The sequence below is a fragment of the Anomaloglossus baeobatrachus genome, chromosome 6 (genome assembly GCF_048569485.1).
Source record: "Anomaloglossus baeobatrachus isolate aAnoBae1 chromosome 6, aAnoBae1.hap1, whole genome shotgun sequence".
NCBI classification, from domain to species: Eukaryota; Metazoa; Chordata; class Amphibia; order Anura; family Aromobatidae; genus Anomaloglossus; species Anomaloglossus baeobatrachus.
This window is the reverse complement of record NC_134358.1, coordinates 390,191,901-390,211,502: the sequence shown is the minus strand read 5'-3', so window position 1 is coordinate 390,211,502 and position 19,602 is coordinate 390,191,901. Positions and strand designations below refer to the sequence as shown.

The 19,602-nt window shown below is 44.5% G+C and overlaps 1 protein-coding gene across 4 annotated transcripts in view; it reads right to left on the bottom strand.

Annotated features, from left to right (window-relative positions):
- BBS9 (Bardet-Biedl syndrome 9) overlaps positions 1 to 19,602 on the bottom strand; it is a 704,556-nt gene that overhangs the window by 280,182 nt on the left and 404,772 nt on the right. The window lies entirely within an intron of this gene.

Here is a 19,602-nt window from a genome sequence, read left to right as displayed (position 1 = left end):
AAACCGCTCCCCACCCTGACAGACTCGCGTCTGTCGTGACCACCGCCCAAGACGGTGGTAGGAAGGATCTTCCCTGTGATAATGAGGTGGGAAGACGCCACCCTTGCAGAGAGTCCTTGCCGTCTGTGAAAGGGATACTTTCCTGTTCAGGGATGTTGACTTCCCGTCCCATTGGCGGAGAATGTCCCATTGAAGTGGACGCAGATGAAACTGCGCAAACGGAACCGCCTCCATTGCCGCCACCATCTTCCCGAGGAAGTGCATGAGGCGTCTTAAGGAGTGCGACTGACCTTGAAGGAGAGTCTGCACCCCAGTCTGTAGTGGCCGCTGCTTGTCCAGCGGAAGCTTCACTACCGCTGAGAGGGTATGAAACTCCATGCCAAGATACGTTAGTGATTGGGTCGTGACAGGTTTGACTTTGAGAAGTTGATGATCCACCCGAACGTCTGGAGAGTCTCCAGCGCAACATTCAGGCTGAGTTGGCATGCCTCTTGAGAGGGTGCCTTGACAAGTAGATCATCCAAGTAAGGGATCACAGAGTGTCCCTGTGAGTGCAAGACTGCTACCACTGCCGTCATGACCTTGGCGAACACCCGTGGGGCTGTCGCCAGCCCGAATGGCAGAGCTACGAACTGAAGATGGTCGTTTCCTATCACGAAACGTAGAAAAACATTGGTGCTCTGTAGCAATCGGCACGTGGAGATAAGCATCTTTGATGTCTATTGATGCTAGGAAATTTCCTTGAGACATTGAGGCAATGACGGAGCGGAGGGTTTCATCCGGAACCGCCTGGCCTCCACGTGCTTGTTGAGCAGTTTTAGGTCCAGAACGGAACGGAAAGAGCCATCCTTTTTTGGCACCACAACCAGCTTGGAGGAAAACCGTGTCTTGTTCCTGAAGAGGAACCGGGATTACCACTCCTTCTGCCCGCAGAAGAGCATCTGCTCGGTGGGGAGGTGGGGACGTTCTGAAGAATCGAGTCGGAGGACGAGAACAGAACTCTGTCCTGTGCACGTGGGCACACTGTCCCTCACCCACCGGTCTGTGACCTGTGGCAGCTAAATGTCGCCAAAGGCGAGCGAGTCTGCCATCAACCGCGGATGCGGAGAGATGAGAGAGCTGAGAGTCATGAGGAGACCGCCTTGGTAGCGGTTCCTCCGGCTGCCTACCTTGGGCGTGATTGAGCCCGGCCGGAAGCTGAGCCCCTCTGAGGCTTTTCAGCCCTTTTGGACGAGGACAATTGGGACCTGCCCGAGCCTGGGAAGGACCGAAACCTCGACTGTCCTTCCAGGACAGCATTAATAGGGTAAGTCGCAATGCAGACATTGCGAGGTTACGGACGCCCCTGCGGCACAGATGTACATGTGCTCAAGACCAGCTGCGCAAGAACAGCTGAAAAGCTTAGGGTGCCCATACGGCTGTGAATGCCGGAGCAACCGACACGCCGATAGCCTCATAGACAGATTTCAACCAGAGTCCATCTGTCTGTCAATGGCATCTGTAAGTGAAGTCCCATCTCCACTGCAACTATGGCTCTAGCCGCAAGCCTGGAGATTGGAGAATCCACCTTTGGACCCTGGGTCCAACGCTTGACCACGTCAGGGGGAAAGGGATAACGTGTATCCTTAATACGTTTGGAGAAAACACTTATCTGGGAAGCGTGGTGTTCCTGGACTGCTTCTCTGAAGTCAGCGTGGCGAGAACAATACTCAATATACGTTTGAGCTACTGAAATGGGATTTCTCCTGCTGTGAAAGCTGACTCCTCCGCTGGGGGAGCTGAGGGAGAAAGATCCAACATTCCATTGATGGACGCTATAGGATCATTCCTTATGGCGTCACCATCCGGTGTATCCGGAGTGAGAGCGGTGTCAGGATCAAAGTCCTGATGAGCTACGTCTGCCTCATCATACAGAGAGTCGTCCTGGGACCCCCCCCGGAGCACCGATTTTATTCCAAATGAGGGTGGCCAGGGAGCAATGCTCCAGATTGCCCATGGCCTGTCCGGACTGCAAGTCTCTATCCCATCGCAACTCCGTCCCTGTCCTTGGACAGGGTTGAGAGGTGGTTCTTTTGGCCACGTCAAGTAGAGACCCCGGCTGACCAAGTGCTACAGGGGAGCATTGCACACAATGGGGTTCAGTGCCGTGGAACAGTATCACATGCAGTAAAAACAGCATCGAAAGCCTGTGTTGCTTATATGCTGCTGCCGACTTATAGAGCCAAGAATGGCGACCGTACAGTGCAATGTATAGCATACAAGCATAAAGTACAAATGAACACTGCAGCACATGCAGTACAAGCAGCATAGAAAGCCTGTGCCTTGGCACCCTTGCTTTTTTGCTGCTGTTGTGTAGCCATCTAGGGGAATATAGCCCAGAATAGCGACCATACAGTGCAATGTATAGCATACAAGCATAAGTACAAATGAACACTGCAACCCCTGCAAAACAAGCAGCATAGAAAAAAACCTGTGCCTCAACACCCTTGCTTTTCTGCTGCTGTAGTCTAGCCATTCTATGGCGAATATAGCCAAGACTAGCGACCGTACAGTGCAGTGTATAGCATACAAGCATAAATACACATGAACACCTCAGTACGTGCAATACAAGCAGCATAGAAAGCCTGTGCTTTAGCACCCATGCTTTCCTGCTGCTAATGTGTCGCCATCTAAGAGGGCATATAGCCAAAAATAGCGACCTATGCAGTGTAAGCATAAAATACAAATGGACAAACTGCGGTATTTAGTGTCAGCACTTCAGGTGCCGCTTACCGCCCGCCTATAAGCGGGTGTGTGGTCGCCCTAGTCCTGTGCCTGGTTGCCCAGAGTCCGTTCTCTCAGCTCGGACTGCAGGAATGGCTGCCGGCGTCCTTCTCCAGCTCGTGTGAGTAGGGGAGGGCCGTAGGCGTGCCCCTAGTCAGAGCGGGAAACCGGCGTCCCACAGTGTCCAGTGAGAGGGCTGGAGCATGTAAATAAGGCTCCAGCCCTCGGCGCTGCTGATTGTACAGCGTCTCTCCCCTACCCTGATTGACAGGGTGGGGGCGGGAACGAAGCGGAGCTAGGCCGCAAAAGCCGGGGACTGGATTTATAAGCGCCGCCGCCGTAAAAGCGCGGTCGGCGCTAAGTCCCCGGCGCACTACAAGCCCAGCCGCGCCGCCGCTCCCGGAGCGTCCGGCGCGGTAGTTCCCTATAAATAAAGTCACTCAGCTAGGCTGCAGTGACTGTAACCCTTTACTGTCCCCGGCGCACTAGCACACCCAGCAAGTCTGGAGTGTGCTGTGCCTGTGTGTACGGGGACACAGAGTACCTGAATGGTGCAGGGCCATGTCCCTGAACGGCACTCCCGCTCCACATCCAGCAGGTTCAATGGGTCTGTGGATGGAGCCCGGCCTCAGGGCTTTGGGGCCGGTAAGATCCCACTTCCTCAGAGCCCCTCAGGGGGATGGGGAAGGAAAACAGCATGTGGGCTCCAGCCGCCGTACCAGCAATAGGTACCTCAACCTTACAAACCACCAGTGGGGTGAGAAGGGAGCATGCTGGGGGCCCCATATGGGCCCTCTTTTCTTCCATCCGATATAGTCAGCAGCTACTGCTGACTAAACAGTGGAGCTATGCGTGGATGTCTGACCTCCTTCGCACAAAGCCGAAAACTGGTGAGCCAGTGATCCCACTGGGGGTGTATAGCCAGAAGGGGAGGGGCCTTACACTTTTTAGTGTAATGCTTTGTGTGGCCTCCGGAGGCAGTAGCTATACACCCAATCGTCTGGGTCTCCCAATGGAGCGACGAAGAAAAGCTGAGTATTTTTGCTCGTTCACAGTCGTTCGTAACTGTCACACGCTACGATATGTCTAATGATGCCGGATGTGCATCACAGAATCAGTCACCTCAACGACATATCGCAAGATATATCGTAGCGTGTGACGCCGCCCTAACTGCTAACTCACTCAATGCTTCTTTTCTTTTAGTAAGCTGTTGATCATCAAGAAGTATACGATGACTTGGGTCCACATAAACAGCTGCAACAAGAATTTTATTTTCCAATAGCTGTGTCTCTCTCGGTTTCACTAAAACAGAAATGCCATCTGCGATTAAACCTCCTCATTGGGACAGGCAAAATAACAAGTTCTTCCACTCCCTTAAGAAAATGCCAGGAGTTAAATCCTCAGCTTGTAATTTTTTAGTCACGGTAAATAGGTGATTAAGCAATTCCTTCAATTCAGCCACCTGTGTCCATTGACCTTCATTTAATGTTACTTGAGGGTTCACCATATCTATAAAAAACGATTTTAGTTCAAGCAATCGCTCAGTCATTAAATAAGTGCTGCCTCACCGAGTTGCTTGATCAACAATTGTCCCTTTCCCAGCATGTCTCTTCAAGATGGAATCAATTTTAGGGGTTCTGGCGGCAATAACCAACTTCCTCACTTTTCCAATTAGATTTCCAGCATGTCCGCCCAGTTTCACACATTCGGCTTTTCGCCAGTTTGGCGGATGCGGCGCACGCCAGTACAGTACCATACAGTACAGTGGCAGCGCCGCAACTTCCGGGTCACATGCTCCGGTCAAATGACAGCATGTGACCGGCGTTTGTCGCGCTGCCACTGTACTGTATACACTGTACTTGAGTGCGCCGCATCCGCCAAACCGGCGAAAAGCCGGATGTGTGAAACCGAGGTCCCTCTTGCAGACTATCTCTTATTGCCAGCTGCTGCGTGTGCACAACACAGCGCATGTGATGAATATGACAGTGTTTTGAAGCAACTTCAACAAGATCATCTAATCCTAAAGTATCATTTTGCTGTTCTTCTGTTACACTGTTTGTTCCTCAGTTACATGAACAGCACTGTGGCCTTCCATCTCACACATACTAAATCCTAAATTTTCTTCTAGATGTTGTTCATTACTCTCATTCATCAGTTTAATTGTACTTATCAAGTTTGAAGCATTGTCTGTTACAATAGTAAGAAGCTGTTCTTTTTTGAGTTTGTAATCTTGCAGAACTTTTTCCACTAAAGCCTGGAGAAACTGGCTGGTGTGATGAGCTTTAGTATCTTTTACTGCCAGTGTCTTGCTAACAATTTCTTTCTTGTTACAAACATATCGAACATTGATGGCAAAGTAATTCAGTGAAATGCAGTGACTCTAGCATCCCAGCAAAGGCAATAGGTTTCAAGATAGGACATTCAGACACATCGTTTTGTGAGGATCCTCACAAAGAATGAGCAGTCAGTTTGTGGCCTTTTTCTAATCTACTTTTGCTATTGAAAGCTTTATTTATAAGCTCAAAAACCTTTCAAGTGATGCGATTTTTCAAAAAGCTGATTTGCTTTTGCAGCTGACAAACGAATCCTCAAAAAACGCAGCAAAAATGCTGTGTGTGAATGCAGCTTTAGATCAGGAATAGAACAGCCATTTCTTATGGTCCGGTGCATATTATAATACACAAAATACGGTAAAAATTAAAATAAATCCTAACCATCAGAAAAATAGCCAAAGTAAAAACTAGAAAACTATAATTATATAGAATACTAGCTGTACTACCCGGCTTCGCCCGGGATAATAACTGCTGTTAACAAAATAGAATGTATTAACAAAAATGTATTCTGCACACAAAAACCACAAAACAAATAGATAGAATGTAATTATTAAACTGTTGCCTATATTAACCAATCAGAGCTCAGATTAATTAACTGTAGCAAAATAGAAGCTAAGCTGTGATTGGTTGCTATTGGCAGCCTGATAAATCTCCAGGCAACAGAAAGCCCTCCCCCTTGACAGTATATATTAGCGCACACATACACATAATAGACAGGTCATGTGACTGACAGCTGCCGTATTTCCTATGTGGTACATTTGTTGTTCTTGTAGTTTGGCTGCTTATTAATCAGATTTTTATTTTTGAAGGATAATACCAGACTTGTGTGTGTTTTAGGGTGATTATGTGGCGAGGTTGGTGTATGTGTGGTGAAATGTGTGCTGAGGGTGGTATATGTGTTCAAGTACGTGGTAGTGTGTGGTGCATTTTGTGTGTGTGTTCATATCCCCGAGTGTGGTGAGTATCCCATGTCGGGGCCCCACCTTAGCAACTGTACGGTATATGCTTTTGGCGCCATCGCTCTCATTCTTTAAGTCCCCCTTGTTCACATCTGGCAGCTGTCAATTTTCCCCCAACACTTTTCGTTTCACTTTTTCCCTATTATGTAGATAGGGGCAAAATTGATTGGTAAATTGGAACGCGCGGGGTTAAAATTTCGCCTCACAACATAGCACCCGGCGCTGCCCAGGATAGAAACTGTCTCTCTGTTTCTCCCCCATTATCTGTCTGTCTCCCCTTCTGTATATATCTCTCTGTCTCTCTATCTCTTTGTCTGTCTGTCTCTTTCCCTGTCTGTCTCTGACTGTCTCTGTCTATTTCCCTGTCTGTCTATCTATCTCTTTCCCTGTCTGTCTATCTATCTCTGTCACTTTCCCTGTCTGTCTCTTTCCCTGTCTGTCTCTTTCCCTCTCTTTCCCTGTCTGTCTCTTTCCCTGTGTCTGTCTTTTTGTCTGTCTCTTTACCTGTCTGTGTCTGTCTCTTAACCGGTCTCTCTCTTTCCCTGTCAGTCTGTCTCTTTGTCTGTGTCTGTCTCTTTGTGTCTGTCTCTTACCCTGTCTATGTCTGTTTCTTAGCCTGTCTGTGTCTGCCTATTTCCCTGTCTGTGTCTGTCTGTTTCCCTGGCTGCATTGTGACACGCCAACATTCCATATAAGGGCGTGGCTGCGCATTCTTCTGAAGTTCTGGCTGCACTGTGGCTCCCAGCCCCATTCGCTTTAATGGAGGCAGGTTTTTTGGTGAATAACTGTAAAGCGCGGGGTTAAAATTTCCCCTCAAAACATAGCCTATGACGCTCTCGGGGTCCAGAGGTGTGAGTGTGCAAAATTTTGTGGCTGTAGCTGCGACGGTGCAGATGCCAATCCCGGACATACACACACACATACACACATTCAGCTTTATATATTAGATAAAACTAGAATTATAAATATTATATACAAAATTATTACTATTATTTATTATATATAAAACTAGAATTATATACAATATATCATAATACATATTAATCTAATATGTAAAATATATAATAGTTTTACATATAATGTATAATATACAATTCTAGTTTGATATCTTACATACATATTAATATATTATTAATGGTGCATTTACAGCGCAGTATTACAACACATAAGGAAATGTAGCTTTTTTTCCTGATAGGCACGGTGGGTTGTAACTGCCTTAGGCACCTTTTAGTTTCAACATTGCACTTTCCCTGAATTCTGAATGGCAAATGTATATAGTTCTATGATTTTGGGAGAGCTAAGAGTTGCACATAGGAAGGCTATGAAAGCTGGGAGACAAGCCCTATGGGTACAGTAAAAACAGCAATTTCCTGCTGTTACTTCTTAAACCAGAAAGGGGAAAAAAGTATAGAACTATAAAAGCATGGAACAAAAAAGGACAACTGAGGAACCTGAATGTACTAGTGAACTTTTAATTTCAGGTGGAAATGCTATTAACCTCATCTTGGGTTCACTTGACTAAACTTTCAGATTTTTAAGATGCTGCAAAATCCAGAAGGATTGGCTTTTTAATTGATCAATGATATTGTGCCACATACTATCTATATAGGAATACAAACTTTTAAAGTTTTCACATTTAAGTTATAAATCATTCCTTCTACAATAGCTGTAGAGAAATAGACATGAAGCGCACATCCAATAATCATACATTGACCTAATGCTGCTAGGCAAAAAGTTACAAAACTGAACTTGAGGTTCATATGGTAACCTTTGGCTCAGACTATATGAAGCCCACTGCCACACCATGGCGAACCGCTCAGTTGTCCTTATGTTTGGATGTGCGGTCAATGTCTTTATAATTGGGAGAAATATAATATAACATACATATATAATATTAATGGGGATTTATACATCCAAAAATAATTATACAATAAAAGCTGTTACGGTAGGAAAAAAAAATACAAGAAAACATTTTTATTCTTTGAATAAATGATGCTATATATGCAAAATCCACAGTATGTAATTTCTACTAGGCTAACTTTTTACCGTGCAACAATTTGGTTAAAAAAGCAAACATCATCCTACAATGAAAGAACTGCCAACGCTAGTGTCACATGTAGAACAGCAGTGCCCTCTAGTGCACAGAATATGTACATCCAAAAGGAAAAGCTCCAAAGAAGTCACTCTAACCCTGGCTAACAAAGCTTATAAACTACTGAAGAAAAGAGAGACACAAGATTATTAATAGAGGTATAATGGGACAAACATATAATAAACACATACACTTCCCAGTTCCTAGAGAAGTGGTTGTCAGTAATGCCGCAGTAGACGAAGAGGTCGCCTTCATTCTTGCAGTGCCAACAGTTCTTTAATAAGCTACATAATCTTAAAAGAAGTACATTTTTTCTGTATGGATGCTTTTAAAATAACAACGGAGGCATACTAGCCTACCTGCAGCCCTATAGAATCAGCGCAGGCCTCGCACTAAGGGGGTTTGTTTAGATTCCGGGAGTGATACTTACTCCATTTAGCACGCCTGTCACTGGATTCAGCAGTTAATTGAAACTCCACTTCATCAAAGAAACAAATCAAGAACCGCACTTTTTCTTACATGACTGGTGCAGCCATTCACAGGCTGCAGCAGTCCTGTGATTTCCAGGTGGAGCAGGAATCACTTCCAGAATTTCTGAAGTAGCCTGCACTGGATGGTATGCTTCTACTTTATATTTTAAAATCGCCCATGCTTAATTTTTTTTAGTGTTAGACACACGCTTTCATTTTTCTTTAAGAAGAAGCAACAAAGATCTCATCACTATACGTTCCCTGGGAACACTAAGATTGAAGAACTAGTAAGCAATGTTAACAAATCAAATTCTTGGATTTCTTTTTTTAAATGTAATTTTATGCCAAGGCTTGGATTCTCTTCTGCAATAAATGTGCATTTAGTTAGCCATTAAAAGGTATCACAACTACAAAATTTTAATTTTGTTTCTCTCACTGAGAGCAATCAATAATTTTTCAACTGGCTAACACGGTACCAAAACCTTTTTCTTTTGTCATTATCCATGAACATTTGGACATGAGGAAGCTATCTGCAAAGTGGGTCCCCAAATGTTTGACAACAGATCAGAGAAGCATGCAAATGAAAACTTCCCGGTCCATTTGTCAGCGTTTCTGGACTGATAAGAACTTCTTGGATCGACTGGTCACTATGGATGAGACCTGGATTTGTTTGTATGACCCTAAAAACAAGGAGCAGTCAAAAGAGTGGAGGCACAGTGGTTCTCCTCGTGTAAAGAAGTTCAGGGTGCAAAAATCAGCCACTAAGGTGATGGAGTCTGTGTTCTGGGATAAGAAGGGCATGCTGCTAGTCGACTACCTTCAAAAGGGTTCCACCATCAATGCAATTTATTACATTGAACTTTTGGAGCAATTGAAGGCAGTTCTGAAGGCCAAAAGGCGCGGCAAGCTGTCTAAAGGAATCTTATTCCTGCAAGACAACGCCTCCACCCACACTGCACAAGCGACCACGGCAAAACTGGCAGAGCTGGGCTTCCAGCTGGTTGACCACCCACCTCATTCACCAGATCTAGCTCCCGCCAACTATCATCTGTTCCTAAACCTGAAGAAACACCTCAATGGTACCACATTTTACACCATTTCTGATGCCATGGCTGCTAAGGATGCCTGGTTTGAGGTACAACAACAATCTTTCTTGTTGTTAGGTTTAGAGAACTTGGAATACCGATTTAAGAAGTGTGTTAACATCAGTGGAGAGTATGTGGGATAAATGCAAAGTTTCATCATCCAATCTCGTTTCTTTATGGGTAAAGCCAAAGACTTATCAGCAGCACCTCGTACAATGCTGTTATTTCCTTCAGTCTCATGGAATGGAGCAGTAGTGTGCAGGCTCATCTGCCAATTCTTTCAATCTCCAGTTCACTGGAGCTGGTCAGTGAAAAAGAACAAAGGTAATGTAACCCTATTCTACTGATCTAGGGGTCCAAGCGGTCAGAATTTTATCAACTATTCGGGAGTTATTGGGGGGATACCAGATTAAATATCATTAACTACCAATGTACAGTACGGACCAAACGTTTGGACACACCTTCTCACTCAAAGAGTTTTAAAAATATGTCTTATATTCTAGGTTCTTCAAAGTAGCCACCTTTTGCTTTGATTAATGCTTTGCACACTCTTGGCATTCTATTGATGAACTACAAGAGGTAGTCACTGGAAATGGTTTTCATTTCACAGGTGCCCTGTCAGGTTTAATAAGTGGGATTTCTTGCCTTATAAATGGGGTTGGGACCATCATTTGTGTTGTGCAGAAGTCTGGTGGATACACAGCTGATAGTCCTACTGAATAGACTGTTAGAATTTGTATTATGGCAAGAAAAAAGAAGCTAAGTAAAGAAAAAGGAGTGGCCATCATTACTTTAAGAAATGAAGGTCAGTCAGTCCGAAAAATTTTGAAAAATTTGAAAGTGTCCCGAAGTGCAGAGACAAAAACCATCAAACGCTACAGAGAAACTGGCTCACATGAAGACCGCCCCAGGAAAGGAAGAGCTAGAGTCACCTCTGCTGTGGAGAATAAGTTTATCCGAGTCACCAGTCTCAGAAATCGCAGGTTAACAGCAGCTCAGATTAGAGACCAGATCAATGCCACACAGAGTTCTAGCTGTAGACACATCTCTAGAACAACTGTTAAGAGGAGACTTTGTGCAGCAGGCCTTCATGGTAAAATAGCTGCTAGGAAACCACTGCTAAGGACAGCCAACAAGCAGAAGTGAATTATTTGGGATAAATAACACAAGGAATGGACGTTAGACCAGTGGAAATCTGTGCTTTGGTCTGATGAGTCCAAATTTAAGATTTTTGGATCCAATCACTGTGTCTTTGTGCGACGCAGAAAAGGTGAACGGATGGACTCTACATGCCTGGTTCCCACCGTGAAGCATGAAGGAGGAGGTGTGATGGTGTGGGGGTGCTTTGCTGGTGATACTGGCTGGGGATTTATTCAAAATTAAAGGCATACTGAACCAGCATGGCTACCACAGCATCTTGCAGCAGCATGCTATTCCATCCAGTTTGCGTTTAGTTGGACCATCTTTTATTTTTCAACAGGACAATGACCCCAAACACACCTCCAGGCTGTGTAAGTGCTATTTGACTAAAAAGGAGCGTGATGGGGTGCTATGCCAGATGACCTGGCCTCCACAGTCACCAGACCTGAACCCAATCGAGATGGTTTTGGGGTGAGCTGGACCGCAGAGTGAAGGCAAAAGGGCCAACAAGTGCTAAGCATCTCTGGGAACTCCTTCAAGATTGTTGGAAGACCATTTCTGGTGACTACCTTGTGTAGCTCATCAAGAGAATGCCAAAAGTGTGCAGAGCAGTAATCAAAGCAAAAGGTGGCTACTTTGAAGAACCTAGAATATAAGACATATTTTCAGTTGTTTCACACGTTTTTGTTAAGTATTTTATTCAACATGTGAATGTGAATCTACAGTTTTCAGAGTCATGAAAATAAAGAAAATTCTTTGAATGAGAAGGTGTGTCCAAACTTTTGGTCTGTACTGTATAATCCGACTTTACTATTTGTCTTTTCTTATCAAATGTGAATCAATATTATTTAGTAACAATGTACTGTAATAATGAACTTCAACTTATATTATCTTCCCACAGGTACATTTTAAGTCATTTCAATTAGACATGAAAAAGGACTGAAAGGATATTATAGCTCTGAAACCTCTGTCACTCCAACTCTATTGCCCATCCAGTGCTGCCTACTCCTGCTGGACTGATGGCTCCTTTGCCTGGAATCACACATCGCTGAGGCTGTTAGTTAAGCAGGACAAGGCAGTGTTCGGCAGGTAATAGAGTTGCAGTGACAGAGGTTTTAGATCTACAAATAGCTATTCAATCTCATTTGTATCTCACTTCAAATGCTGATTTCTGAAAGGTGGAATGGATGCACCATGTAAAAGTATTGCCGGACTTGTCTTTGAAAGAGCTACATGCACATATAAATAGTTTGAAGTGTAAAATCCTGCTGACAGATTCATTTTAACCCCTTAACGACCGCGGGCAGTAAAATTACGTCCTAGCGGTCATAACGTTACTGCCTGCGGTCTGCCGGCGGCAGCATGCCACGATTGGCGCGCATCTCAACTGATTTTCACAGCTGAGATGTGTGCCTGCTAGGCACCAGCAGAATCGTTATCTGCTCGTGCCGTTTAACCCCTTAAATGGCGCTGTCAATATGTGACAGTGCCATTATAAGCGCGATCGCGGTAAACTTTTACTTACCGCCTGATACCGGAAGTCACGTGACGCGATCACGTGAATTCCGGTAGTTGGGTAGTTGTCATGGTAGCACAGGGTCATGTGATGACTCCTGTACTACACATGAATTGCTTTCACTTTTACTGTGCCCGCGGCCCAGTGAAAAAGAAAGTGAGTGTATCTGCTATTTACAGCTGTGTAGCTGTGATCAGCAGAGGACTGCTGATCGCTATAGCCCCCTAGGGGGGACTAGTAAAATAAAAAAAAAAGTTTTAAAAAATTAAAAAAAAACAAAAACAAACTAAAAGTTCAAATCACCCCCATTCGCCCCATTGAAAATTAAAGGGTTAAAAAAAATTAAAAAAAATATACACACATTTGGCATCACCGCGTTCAGAAACGCCCGATCTATCAAAATAAAAAAATCAATTAATCTAATCAGTATACGGCGTAGCGGCAAAAAAATTCCAAACGCCAAAATGACGTTTGTCGCCACGTTTGCGCAAAATGCAATAAGAGGCGATCAAAACGTAGCATCTGCGCAAAAATGTTACTGTTAAAAACGTCAGCTCGAGACACAAAAAATAAGCCGTCACTGAGCCATAGATCCCGAAAAATGAGAACGCTACGGGTCACGGAATATGGCGTAAAACGTACACCACTTTTTTCGGACAAACTTCCGATTTTTTTTAACCCCTTATATAAAAGTAAACCTATACATGTTTGGTGTCTACGAACTCGCACTGACCTGAGGCATCACAGCCACACATCAGTTTTACCATATAGTGAACACAGTGAATAAAATATCTCAAAAACAATAGTGCTATCGCACTTTTTTTGCAATTTTTCTGCATTTGGATTTTTTTGCCGTTTTCCAGTACACTATATGGTAAAACTTATGGTTTCATTTAAAAGTACAGCTCGTTTCGCAAAAAATGAGCCCTCACATGACCATATTGACTGAAAAATAAAAAAGTTACATCTCTCAGAAAAAGAATGGCGAAAAAAAAATGGAAAGCGAAACATCGTCTGGTCGTGAAGGGGTTAAAGGTCCAACAAGAAACAAAGCAATAACTGCCTGTGATGCTACAACATGGAGGGGAGAGAGAGACGAAGATACACTGCTCCCAGAACCAGGCTTAACCTGACAGGTGCGTAATTAAGCACCTAAATAGTCTTTACTAGAGCCTTTGATGGTGAGGTTGGACTTGTTATCAGGTACCACTCCAAGGTAGCTCCTAGTTGTCGCACTCCACCAAGGGGACTGGTTGACACAAGGCGAGAAGGAAGGTATATATACTGCCACTAGGAGAGCTTAGTGATGGAAAACCACCAACACTGACCCTAAGCAACCCAGTGCTCCCTGATGTTTCTAAATGGGTACTTTCACCCCGAGCAGTGATCTCATTTCTATCCCTGCCTTTCCCTAAACACAACCCTGTCTAGTGTACAGGGCAGCGGGCACACTAGTTCCACTCTAGTTTAAAGACACAAAGAGGATAAGACCGACCGGTGTAAAAGAAACAGCAATCGTACAAAACACACCAAACTACAGGAAAAAGTAAAAGAAGCGGATAAGTGTGGCAAAGTGAAATGGATATAAAGTTAGCGAGAACACCACACAAACTTCCATGCAACAATCTCTGACTACAGCTCCCAAAATGACTTTTTTGTCCACAGCTCACAAGGCCACGCCAAGAGCTAGGTATAGCTGACCTATCACTGGCAACTACCTTAGCTTAGAGAAGAGTATTTCTAACAGAGATGAGTGGGAAAATCAGAACAGCTGAGATAAAGCTTTTCAGGCCACACTAACTGCTTAACCTTTGCAGCACCGGATCAAGAAAAATATGCAGTTAACTGAAAAACAAAGCAGATTCAACCTATGCCAATGTGCGTGTAGCCATGCACTGTGATCTCAAGACACCAGAAATAGAGGGGACCACTGTCCATCAAGGTACCCCCATGACAAAACTCCCCCACCAAAGGGCACGCCGAACAATAAGGACCAGGTTTATCTGGATGTGAGGCATGAAAGGACTGGACCAGCCTGATTGCCTGAATGTCAGATACTGATACCAATTCTCTCCTCCGGACCATAACCCTTCCAATGCACCAAGTATTGCAGTGACTGGCGTACAAAGCGAGAATCTATGATCTTGGCTACCTGAAACTCCAGATTCTAATCAACAATGACCAGGGAAGGAGGTAACGGAACATATTTTTTGAGGAGTGATCGGTGAAATACTCTATGTATTTTAAAAGTAGGTGGCAATGCAAGGTAAAATGCTATAGGTTGAGAATGATGATTATATTACAGGGGCTGATGAACCTGGGTCCCAGTTTGCAAGAAGGGACCCTCAATTGAATGTTCTTAGTAGACAACCACACCATATCATCAACACACAGGTCCGGACCAGCCAAGCGCTTATGATCAGCCAATTTTATATTTGGAACCCATCACCCTCATCTTATTTAGAAACCTCCCAAACCAGCACACAGAGGAAATTGATGATAAAAACTGCTCATCCCCAGGGTCTTCTGAGGAACGGTTTCCATTAAAAGAGCAAAATTGAGGGTGAAAACTATATGCCCCAAAAAACGTGGACTTGCCTGTAGAGTCATGACAGCGGTTATTCACTGTAAACTCCGCTAATGGTAAATAAGAGACCCAATCCTTTTGATTTTCTGAAACAAAACACCTCAGACACTCAGACATGTCTTAATGTTTTGATTCACCTGTTCAGTCTGCCCATTAGACTGTGGGTGAAAGACGGCCAAAAATGAGGGATGAATCCCTATATCAGCACAAAATGCCTTCCAAAACTTTGATATAAAATTGAGTCCCACAATTTGATACAATACCAGAGGGGAGCTCATGAAGTATTACAATCTCATCGATAAAAAATTGTGCCAAAGTTTTAGCAATTGGAAGAGCAGGTAATGCAGTAAAATGAGCCATTCTGCTGAACCTATCAACAACTACCAGTATTACAGTTCTACCACCAGACACTGGCAGATCAGTGATAAAATTTACCGACAGGTGAGTACACGGTCTATGAGGAATGACCAAAGGTTGCAGAACCTAGAAGGGGTTTTCAAAAGCATACAATCATTGCAAGACAAGACATAATCCTGAATATCTTGATGCAATTTTGACTACCAAAAATGATGAGATAGTAGCTCTGTGGTGGTTTTACTACCCAGATATCCTGCCACAAGTGAATTATGATATTCAGTTAATATCTTAAGTCGTACGTTCAAAGGAACAAATAGTTTACCTGAAGTGCAAGTGGCAGGGGCATCCCCCTGTACCTCCATGACTTCCTTCTCAAGGTATGAACATATTACAGAAATGACGACTCCCTACCGTAAAATTGAAACAGGCTTCCCACCATTACCTCCACCTGGAAAACCATGAGGCAATGCATCAGCTTTACCATCTTTAACCCCCCAGACGATAAGTTACAAAGAAGTTGAATCTGGTGAAAAACAGAGACCACCTCAAGGAGTAAGTCATTTAACAGATTCCAAAAAGAATACATTTTTATGATCAGTAAGTACCATGACAGGATGTAGTGCCCTCGCCAAACAATGACGACATTCTTCAAAAGTCAACTTTTTACTAGGAGTTCTCTATTGCTGATATCGTAATTCCTTTTGGAGGGAGACAACAGCCACTACCCCGACCTCAGATGCATTAACTTCCATAATGAACAGTTGGGTAACATCAGGCTGTATGGGGACCGGAGCAGAATCCAAACTTTTTTTTAAAGCAGAAAATGCAACATGGGCTGGATTAAACCATCTTAAAAAGTCTGACCCTTTTCTGGTCAGATCCGTTAATGGTTGAACCACTACTGAAAAGTTTTGGAATAATTTATGGTAATTGTTGACGAACCCAAGAAACTGCTGCAAAGCTTTCAGATTGATCTCTGTCCAGGACCGCTCAGACTAATTTAGAATGATTCAGATGAAAATCAGTGAATCAGTGGATAATAATAGATACCCTAAAAATTGAATCTTCTGAATGGAGAACATGCATTTTTCCAACTTGACATAGTTTCTTTTCCCTAAGCACCTGTAAAACCTACCTCACATGTACTTGGTGTGATTCTAGGTCAGGCAAAAAAATTATAATGTCATCCAAATATACCACCACAAATCTACCCGCCAAATGTCGGAAGATGTCATTTACAAAATGCTGAAAAATGGAGGGAGCATTGATCAAACCAAATGGCATGACTAGGTTTTCATAATGTCCCTCTAAGGTATTGAAAGCCATATTCCACTCATCCCCCTCTTTAATACAGATAAAGCTGTAGGCCTCCCTAAGATCCAGTTTGGTAAACCATTTAGCCACGATGATCTGATTAAAAAAGATCCGGGATGAGATATAGAGTGTATGGATCCTGAACGATGATCCGATTAAGTTTGTGGAAGTCCAAACAGGGTCGAATCCCCCCATCTTTTTTATTAACAAAGAAAAACCTGTTGCTATACGAGATGAGGAGGGTCTGATATGTCCTTTAGCAAGGCTTTTTGTACTGTAAACTTTCATGGCCGCCTGCCTCTCAGGACCCAAAATAATATATAGCATGCTTTTAGACATTTTGGCCCCCCTGGTGTTAGATTGACTGAGCAATCATAAGGGGTGGTGAGGTGACAGCTCCTGGCACCCTTGCTCAGAAAACACGTTCTTACAGTCAGACAAATATGCTGACAAGGACCTGATAGCGACCATGGAAATACAGTTGTCCATGCAGTTATTTAGACAGTAATCGCTCCATCTTACTATCTCCCGTACCTGCCAGTCCACCCCTGGATTGTGTAGAATCAGCCAAGGAAAACCTACAACAACCGGGGAGGGCAGAGCCTCCAACACAAAACAATCAATAGGTGCATTGCCCTTACCTTGAGACATAAATCCTGAATGATCTGAGTGAAAGGCCCGTGACTCAGGGGTACAGAATCTAGTGACAATGGGGATAGGGTTAGGAAACTGATGTGGAGTTAGGTCCTGGGTGCAGATGAACCGGATGTCCACCAGATTGGACCCCGCACCACTATCTAAAAAGGCAGAAATAAACACCTTTTTTTCACCTAATTGGGCCTCAGCAGGCAAACAAAAAGTGTGATCTACCAACGGAGGAAATATGTACACCCAGGTTGCTATCCTTAATGCAACCAGGGCACATTAGTTTTCCGGCGGCTCTGGGTGGTTTCGTATTGAGGGACAGGTTCCTACAAAGTTACCCTTACGACCATAATAAAATACAGACCCCCATTTTAAACCGAACTAAAGGTGGACCGGTGCCACGAGTTGCTCGCTCCAAATGCATAGGTTCCTCAGTGGGCACAGACTTCGCTTAATTAAAAACAAGATCCCTGGTAGATAATGGTATCTTCTTAGGTCTTTCAAGGTGATGACGGATAGGCTGAGACATTGCGGCCTCCAGGGAACTAGGGGTCTCATACAAGACGAACACATCTTTTACTCTCTTAGATAGACCCTGGCAAATTTGACTCATAAGAGTAGGATCATTCCACTTGGTGTACGTGGACCATCTGCGGAATTCAGAGCAGAATTCCTCAACTGACCGGTCTCCCTGACGAATCTGACGTAGTTTGGATTCAGATAAGACGACATGATTATGATTGTCATAAATGAGCCCCAAAGCACAAAAAAACCCTCAACTATCTGGGGTGACTGAGAACCAGGCGAAAAAGAGATTGCCCAGGTTTGGGGATCCCCCTGGAGGAGTGAGGTAACTATCCCACCCACTGTTCCTTGTTACCTGAGGTGTATGGTCAAACTCTAAAGTAAAGTTTTATGGCTTCCCTAAAAGCAACAAAGTTGTCCAGAGAACCTATCCAACAATACTAATTTAGACTCGGGTGAGAACTGCCTGGGAGCAGAGGCTACTAAACCCGGGGTCTATGAGTAGAACTGGAATATCATTGAACGCAGATCTGCCACTTCCAGTGACAAATTCTGCAGCTGCTCCACTAAACAAAAAAAAATGATGTGGCCAGTGGGGAAAGAGGGATGAAGACACTGCTCCCAGATCCAGCCTTACTCTGAGAGGGGCTGAGAGGGGCCTGCCCAATCTTCACCAGAGCCTCTGATGGTGAGGTTGGACTTGTCTGATGATAGGCACCAGGTAAAACTCCAGGGCTGGTCGGCACAAAGGGAGACAGGAGGAAGGAATATACTACCACTAAGAAAGGATAGTGAGGGACAACCCTTGACACTTAAGCCTGCTTTACACCAGGCAATCTATCGTGCGATAGATCGTCGGGGTCACGGTTTTTGTGACGCACATCCGGCATCGCTGGCGATGTCGGCCTGTGTGACACCTCCTAGCGACGAGTATCGCTCACAAATCGTGAGTCGGGTACTGCTCGTTAGGTTCCATAATATCGGTTACTTTAGTCGCCCATCGTTTCCGTGGTAGCACACGTCGCTCCGTGTGACACCACGGGAACGATGAGCAGCTCACCTGCCTCCCGCGGCCGCTGCCGTCTCTATGTGGAAGGAAGGAGGTGGGCGGGATGTTTACGTCCCGCTCATCTCCGCCCCTCCGCTTCTATTGGCCGGCGCCCGTGTGACGTCGCTGTGACGCCGAACGTCCCTCCCACTCCAGGAAGTGGACGTTCGCCGCCCACAGCGAGGTAGCACGAGAGGTAAGTATGTGTGACGGGGTTTAGTAACTTTGTGCGACACGGGCAGCGATTTGCCCGTGACGCAAAAAGGACGGGGGCGGGTACGATCGATTGTGAAATCGCACAATCGGTCGTACCGTGTAAAGCAGGCTTTACTCTAAGCAACCCTGAGCTCCCTAATGTCCCTAGATGGGTACTTTCACCCAGTGCGGTACAAAACCTGCACAAAACCCTCTCTAGTGCACAGACAAGGGGGCAGATTAGTTCTGCTGTAGTTTAAAGACACAAAAGGAATAAGACAGTCAGGGGTAAAAGAAACAGCAATTGTATAAAACACATCAAGGTACAGGTAAAAGGAATGAGTAATTGTGGCAAACTGAAAAGGGATAAGAGCTAGAGAGAACACCACACAAATTCCAGACAGTAATTTCCTGCTATAGCTTCAAAAACGACTTATTTGCCCACAACTCACAAGTCCACACCAACGACTAGGTATAACTAAGCTATCATTGGCAACTCCCTGAGCTGAGAGGAGAGTATTTATAGCAAAGGTGAGTGGGAAAAATCAGAACAACTTAGACAAAGCTCCAACA